The sequence below is a fragment of the Lathyrus oleraceus genome, chromosome 3 (assembly GCF_024323335.1).
Source record: "Lathyrus oleraceus cultivar Zhongwan6 chromosome 3, CAAS_Psat_ZW6_1.0, whole genome shotgun sequence".
Classification (NCBI taxonomy): Eukaryota; Viridiplantae; Streptophyta; class Magnoliopsida; order Fabales; family Fabaceae; genus Lathyrus; species Lathyrus oleraceus.
Window position 1 is genome coordinate 187,808,637 of NC_066581.1, and position 9,146 is coordinate 187,817,782.

Below are 9,146 nucleotides of genomic sequence, written 5' to 3' on the forward strand. Positions count from 1 at the left end.
CCAAAAACGTCCTAGGGAGCCCTTTTCACACTTGTTGTATAAAAAGTTTATTTGTTTATGACATATTGTGCAAACATGATTGGGAAGATGAGAAAAGAATGTACAAATTGTTATTTTTGTGTTTGGATGGATAACCATTGCCTACGTACCTTTACAGGATCAAAACCTCGTAGTTCGGCTAAAAGATTTCCAAAATATGAGTGGGTTCATTTTAAACAAAAGCACTAAGGCTTTTCATTATCAACGGGAGAAAACTCAACCAAGACCAACAATCCACCATGCAAGGATAGCTTCAACATACTAGTGAGGGGTTAACCCTATAATAAGTATGGAAGACTTACAATCAACTCACTAAGGATGTGGTGAGATTTACATCAACCACTATGAGAATTGAAACCTATGGCTAATGTATGAAAACATATCAACAATGGACAAAGCCACAAAACAATTGAATGAGTGATGTTAATTGATTATGAGTATTCACAAAATATGGTCAAAGTATGATTAGAATTCAGTTCAGAAAGAAGTGTTATGAAATGGAGTTTGAAAAATCAAAGGCTTAAAGCCTAGGTTTCTAATTTGAAAAGAGATGAAAATGTTTGCACAATAGATGTCAAAGTTTTTGAATTAACAATGTGAAAAGGGAGTTTTGAAAACACACACAAGAATGGAAGGGTGAGGAAGTAAAACTTCTTAGATGTTCACCTCTTGAAATCATATGGAAGATGACTCAAGTGTGTCCTTTGGAATAAGCAAATGAGCAATAACAAACAAGCAAAACAAATGATACCGGATGCCAATCAACGGACTTACACCAATCTCACAAACAAACATGGATACCGGATACCAATCAATGGATTTACACCAATCTCCTAAAACAAGCAAGGATATCAGATGCCAATAAAGGGACTTATACCAACCTCCTAAAGCAAAACAAAACATGGATATCAGATGCCAATCTATCTGGACTTATTCCAATCTCCAAACAAAGAAACAAGGATACTGGATACCAATCAATGGATTTACACCAATCTCCTACCATATCACAGGAAACAAATGCCAATAACTGGACTTATAATTGACTCCTCAATGGTCACAGGAAACACTTGCCAATAAATGGACTTACAGTTGCCTCCTCAAGACAAAATGATCACACAGATATGAATAATGATTATGCAATTATGTGCAATTAATGATGATAAATGCACAAAGGCACACATAAGCAGATATGCACAGATGAAAAGGGCAATCAGACAAACAAGTCATTTAGCACACACTATATACAAGCAATTAGGCTCAAGCAAGGTGAGGCATTAAAGCCAACTGGAATGGGGTAAACTGTGCTCTTAACCTTAACATTAAGAGTTAAGGTGAAGCAGATGAAATGGAGATGAGGGGTGTGCCTCATAGCTCTTATCCCTGGCCTAGGAGAGCTTTGAATAACAGAAAGTGTGGGAGTTCAGAAAGTTGGAACTCTCTCCACAAGTGAATGACTCTATAGATCTTGGGTTAGTATCCACAATGCATCAACATGTAATGTGAGCAAAGGGGATGACACACTGAATAGTAGGAGATGGACTACACATCTCTTTTATCTACCAATTGCCTCATATGGGGACTTTTCTTGCTTGGCACAAAGAGTAAACAAACACAAGCATTGCCTCTTAAGGAGGACTTCAGACAGGTGCCTGGTCACATAACAAGCCAGGTCTTCCAGACTACATGAAGAAGAGAAATTATACCTAATTCGTTAAGCAACCAAGAAAAAGCAAGTTCAAAGTGAACTTAAGCAACTAATGTACCTGAAAACAATCCAACTCAATCAGTATACAACTCAAAAAGTCAAACAGATAATCCAACAGTCAACAGACAACACACAATCAAACAAGCAAGGCTACAAAGTGCAAGGCACAAGCTCAACTCAAATGAGCTAAAAGCATTCTACAAAACAAGTCAAGGTTAGTCAATATCAATCAAATAAACCAACTCAAGCAATGTGAATTAATCCCCTTATGGCCATGTACTTCTTAACCTGAAAACAAGCTCAAACATGAGAAGCAAACCACTAGGTCAAGGCCTAGGGTCAAAGAAGGAGAAATAAACCAAAACAGAAAATGAAAATTGACATGAAGCAAACTCAACCAATTAAGAACATAATCCAAAAGGTCTCATGTCAATAGCATCAACCAAATTCATTTCATAAATCCAATAAGGCAAAGTATGCAAGTTGAAAGCTCATTGAAGCAAACAGAATGAACCAATCCACATCAACTTAAAAATGATTCAATAAATCTCAAGAAAAATCATGGCTATACAGAACACATCATATGATCAACACACCAAAAATCAAGGCATTTGGACAAGTATAAGCATGTCAAATAAATTCCATAAGGCAATGTAAGCACAACCAAGCTCAAAAGAGGAACAAATTGATGCATCAACTTAAGGCAATCCTAAAACAGAGATGACAAATGATAAATGACTCAAACCAAAGCCACAATAAACTTCAATGTGTCTAGAAAACATGTGTAAAATTTCAAGTCCATAGGATAAAGCATAAGCATTTCACAAGTCATGGAAGTTCAACACTCTCCAAAAGTCCAAACATAACCAACCAGTAAAAAAAATCTCAAACAAATCAGAAATGGAACCAAAAATTCCACAATATTTCATGATCAATCCTAACATCCAGAAGAAACCTCATGCAAAAAATCATATCATTTGGCATTTATTTGGCATGGTAAAGAAAATCAACAAATCAAGCAAGCCAAGGTGTGACACACATTGTCACACCTACATTAAACAGATCATATCTCAACAACCAAATATGCTAAAAATGCAAACTCAACACCAAATTGACCAGCAAGACGTCTAGTTTAAGCATGCCAAATTTCACATCCATTGGATCAACCATCATTATTTCACAAAGAAAATGGCAAGCAAGGTACAAGATAGCATATGCATACACAAACCCTGGGCAAATTTAAATTCCAACCGAGCACAAATTCTGGAAAAATACTCATAAAATAGTAGACATCATGAGGAACAAAGTGCAAAAAATCTCACATCAATTGGATCATTATTCATGGAGTTATGAATTTTGGAAGTGGAGGAAAATAAAAAAATCACATGAAAGCATGGTATGAACATGGATAGCCTACATGAACTAAAATGCAACAAGCCAATTTGGAAATGTCTCAGGCTGGTATCGAACCGTGTGAACATTTGAACTTGGCGCGTTCCATCACGAAACGCACAGTTTCATTAATCATATGTGGCGATGGCAAGCGTTCACAGCCAATCAATGTGCCAAGCCAGCTACACGTGGACCAGTGCATGAACCATAACATGAAAACACATGCAAACCACGCTTGGACAGATCAAATGGGTTCTGGAAATCTAAAACCCTAACATTCATCATGTTCATACGTGTTCATCATCCTCAAGAACAAATATGCACAGAAATTCACAATGAGCATACGAATAGACTCGTCTTCCAACATACATCATCATGCCATACCTAATTTAACCTAATTCAGCACATGTTCAAAGAATCGAGCAAGAAAAGTTTCACCTATCAAACTTATAATCATCATAAATACTTCAATTCTGCATGGATTTCATGGATCTAAAGCTCAATGCACTCAGTGTTACGCGATCTACAACAAGCATATCACAATTTCATGAATGGAAGTATTCGAGTTCTGACCTTCAAGGAGCAACAGAAGTGGAATTGCGCGATTCAGGTCCTGGAAAGCTGAAACAGATGTTCTCCAATGATGAGATAGATGAATGGATGAGGAGGAATAGCTCAATCGTGCTTGCTTTGTCCAGAAACTTCAACTGCCATGGATGAGTATATACTTCAACAATCCTTAATTCTGCATGAAAACCTCTAGATCTTGCTTCAATCCAACTCAGTTATGCTTGTGGATGATGATTTGATCAAAGAACACGCAAGGTTTATGAAGAAAATTGAAGAAAAAGTTTGAGAGCCAAGTGGAGAAAAGTTTCAGATCTGAGATTTGTGAGATGTTGTTATGATTTTCTGTTAGGATTATGATTATATATGCTCTGTTAATGAAGCTTGTTAATCATGCTTAAGCTAATGCCAAGAGATTAGTGAAATTGAAGTGTTATGCCAAATTGCCCAAAGCACCCTTATATGTGTAATGCAATGCTACAGTGCACGATTTCTGTTTCCAATTCACTTCAAATGTTGTTAGGAAGCCAATGCCAATGCTAGAACATGAAAACAATGCCTAATTTTTTGAATTTGGAATTTCCCTCCAAAATTCAAATGAAAATGCCAAAATTTTTGTGATGGAAATGCATGATATGTGATGCATGTTTTGGAAAATTCATGTCAAGAGAGGAATGTTGCAAAAAGAACCACTTCAATTGGCCTTATGGTTCAAAAGTTATGCATGCTTGAAGTTCAAATTTGCTTGACCATGACTGATCCATATCTTCTTAACCACAAATGAGAAATTCATGTTCTTGGACTTTTTGGAAAGGGGAGAACAAGATCTTCAACTTTCATGTTGGACAAAATTTCATTTGAAGCTTTCTTGATGATGTAATCTTGAGGAGAAAACCTTTCCATTTTTGGCAATTTTGAATTACAGGTCACTTACTATTTTTGGAAACTTTTTATCTGACCTCAAATTCTTCATTGTTGATGTTTGAAATGTTAAATGAGACTTGTATGGACATGAATGAGGCATCTCTAACCATCTCCCACCTTCAAATCCAAGATTGAATGCATAGTTGACTTGTGTTGACTTTTCTAGGGTTTCAGTTGACTTGGCTATGCTCAGATGAATTTCAAGCCTCCATCACTTGAGATCTTGATTCAAAATGATATCATGGTTCATATGAACTCTTGTGAATTATCATGGTGCCCAAATTCCAAAGAATGGCCACCATCTATTGCTCAATAGCTGCCTTTGACTGTCTTGACCTAGGATTACTTCATCTGCAAGTAACAAGGTTAGATGACATATTTTTGTACTTTTGGTTAATAGACAAATGAAAAGCAATGATATACATATGCAAAACATGCTTGGTGATCAAGAACCACACTCAAAAGGCAACCCGCCCATAGGGAAGGAGGCAAGGTGCACAATGATCCTTGAGGCAATGATATGATATGATATGATGTCATGAGGGATCTTAGGGACAAAATTGGGGTCTTACAGATGCCCCTATTTAAGGTCATTCTACCCGGAGAAATGAAGTTTAGAAATCTTCATCTTGACGCGGTAGAATGGGCTTAAATAACAGTAATGAGACAAATTTTGGTCCCTAAGAGACCTCATAATGCATATGTATGCATGTAAAAGACACAAACTCTGTGGGGATATGGTTCACACAGAAGAAAAGACGATCCATCGGAATAATACATTCACCAGGAACAGAGACTCTACCAGGACTCTTGTGGGGATAATAAAAGGAAAAGAAATGCGTGAGCAGGACACGACTCTGAATTGGGGACAAACTGACACTGCGTGAACAAAACACGACTGGACTAGAGACCTCACTGGGGAGTGAAGGGCTCACACTGGGGAAAAGAAGATTTCCAAAGGAAGATACATCCATTGGAAAGACACAAGCTGACTCAGACTATCCACAAAGGATACTTCGGATAAAAATCCGGACTCGGACCAGGAAAGATTCACACAGAACCTCCCTGCCGGGGAAAAAATTGCATATATTAGGGAAAATGCCAATACAGCAAGAGGGTAAAATCACCACAAGAAACTCCAATGGAGAAATGTCTAACAGAGAGACTCTCCCGGGGAGGCAACAAGGAATGAGGTGTTACCGGTATAAGGGTAACAACTCGGGAAGAATGAACATCTAAGACCGGTATAAGGGTGAAAGATATCAATCAACCAACATCTGAGAAAGACCTGAAAAAGGTACATCAACTCAGGAAAATCTGACTCCACAGGGGACCACGGTCATAATAGGGAGCAGAAAGGAAGGAACACCAGGGATACCGGTTACTGGGTATATAATAGGTGACCAACCGAAAACGTGGATTGGTATATATACCAAAACACTCATCATCCGAAAGGAGGGCTTGAAAAAGCAAATTGACTTATAGGATGGACATTCGCATCCACAACGGGAAAACGAATCTTACTCAAATGGGGACACAAACCCAAAGAGTGCATGAGATATAATATCCATTACCGTCAGAACGTGGATAGAATACTCGCATGAGACATATTATCTATTACCGTCAGAACGTAGATAATATACTCGCATGGAAGGAAACACCAGGGATACCGAGGTATATAATAGGTGACCTACCGAAAACGTGAATTGGTATATATGCCAAAACACTCATCATCCAAAACACAAACTTGTTAAAGGATGGATATTCGATTCTACAAAGAATACGAATCTTACTCTACTGGGGAAGATCAACAAAGGACTCCAACCAAAGAGTGAAAGAGACATATCATTCATTACCGTCAGAACGTGAATAATACACTCGAGAAGGAAGAGACACCAGAGATACCGGTTACTGGGTATATAATAGGTGATCAACCAAAAAGAGAGGCAATCGTTACCAAGCATACGGGTAAACGAAAGACAACTCAAAGGGATAAATTGCAAGCATTCGGCAATTATCCGAGAAGCACAAATATTCGATTCCATAAAGGAACAACGAATCTTAATCGACTAGGGAAACACAACCGGCTTCGACTGAAGAGTGCATGAGATATATTATCCATTACCGTCAGAACGTGGATAACATACTCGCATGGAAGATTATCCACAACTGGTATAAGGGTTAATAAAGGATAAATCGACCGAAAAGAAAGGCATCGGGATACCAAAACGAGGTATATAAGGATGACCGATCAAAGGGAGCAACAATCATTACCAAGCAACCGGGTAAATTAAAGGAGACTCGCTGGGGATACATTGATACAAAAATCAATGATCCGGGGATAAATTGCATAAACAACAATTATCCACAAGGACTTGCTGGCGACTTCAAAGGAGATAACATTGCAAGCATACGACAATGATCCAGAAGACTGCTGGGGATACAATTGCTAGCGAAAGGCAATTGTCCAGAAGCAAGGGAGGAATATCAACATTGAATAACGAATGAAGATAACCACAAAGAGTAACCATCATCGGTTAGGACGAACAACAAGGTTAACTCTGCAAAAGGGGAGAAATTAGGGTTTACAACTACCGAATACGGGGTAGAAAATCAAACTTTGGCTGGGGATAAAATTGCTAGCAACCGGCAATTATCCACAAAAAGCACAGACTCCGTTGGGAATAAAACCACAACAACACAAAATCCACCATCAACCAGAACGAACCACGAAGGTTACCTCTGCTAGGGGAAAAGAGATAGGACTTACAACTACTAAATACGGGTAGTAGCCAACAAACTCTGATGAGGATAAAAGCATTAGGGTTTACATCCACCGAATACTGGGTAGAAAACCAACAACTCCGCGTGGGGAATGAAAGAATCACCAAAACCGCACGGGAAATAAAATAGGGTTTATTATAAACCACAAACTGCTGGAGAGCAGGAAAACTAGGATTTACAACTACCGAATACTGGGTAGAAAACCAAATCGACTCTTGCCGAGGAATAAAAGGTATATAACCACAAATTCCGCCAAGAAGGCAAGAAACATAGGACTTACAACTACCGGTATAAGGGTAGAGGCCCAAAAATATTCTGCTGGGGATAAAAGAATTAATGCAGGTTACTGGGCAATTTATTCATTTATTCCACAGGGAAGCACAAGAAACAGTTGACAACTGGTCAATTCGAGATTAAACCGAAAAGACAGACTGAATCAAGACACGTCCTAATGAGGATATAGCTCAATAGGAACATCGATCCCAATATATGTGTTGGGAGGAAACGGAAGAAACCGTCATCCACGAGGATAATCTCAGTGGGGAACTGCAGAAGGAAAGACAAACGCTTTCTGCTTATGGGGCTGACTCTATATAGAGAGATTAAAAACCCAACATTTGCTTGGGGGATCTATTGGAGAGATCTATGAAACCCATAGCAAGAGACAAACAAACAAAAGGTATATGGCACAAGTATATGCAAACAAAAGGTATATGAAACCCAAAATGGATCCAATCAAGTACACTTTGAAGAAGCCTGCTTTAACTAGGAGGATCGCCATAGTGTCAAATATATGCAGATAAGATTCATGTTCCTCCAACACTATTGAATGTCATTTCCTCCCCATGGCCCTTCTCCATGTGGGTAATTGATATGATTGGTATGATTGAGCCCAAAGCGTCGAACGGGAATCATTTCATTTTAGTGGCAATTGATTACTTCACAAAATGGGTTGAAGCGACATCGTATGCAAATGTAACCAAGCAAGTTGTTGTAAGGTTTATCAAGAATCAAATTATATGTCGTTATGGTGTGCCAAGCAAGGTCATTACTGATAATGGATCAAACTTGAATAATAATATGGTAGAATCTCTTTGCAAAGACTTCAAGATAGCACATCATAATTCTTCTCCCTACAGACCCAAGATGAATGGGGTTGTTGAAGCTGAAAACAAGAACATCAAGAAAATTATTCAGAAGATGGTTGTGACATATAAGGATTAACATGAGATGCTCTCATTTGCTTTGCACGGGTATCGTACATCCGTCCGCACTTCAATAAGGGCAACCCCTTTCTCTCTTATATATAGTATGGAAGCAGTGCTCCCTGTAGAGGTTGAGATCCCATCATTACGTGTGCTGATGGAAGCTAAGTTGACTGAGGCTGAGTGGTGTCAGACTAGGTTTGATCAGCTAAATTTGATTGAAGAGAATAGATTGACTGCCATGTGTCATGGTCAGTTATATCAGCAGAGGATGAAGAAAGCTTTCGACAAGAAGGTCAGACCCCGCGTGTTCAGAGAAGGTGACCTTGTGCTCAAGAAAATTTTGTCTTTCAAACCAGATTCTAGGGGAAAATGAACTCCTAATTAAGAAGGCACATATGTTGTTAAGAGAGTCTTTTTCAGACGGTGCTTTGATTCTTACAACTATGGATGGTGAAGAGTTCAGTCGTCCTGTGAACGCAGATGCAGTCAAGAAATACTTCGCCTAAAAAGAAAAGAACAGTTCGCTA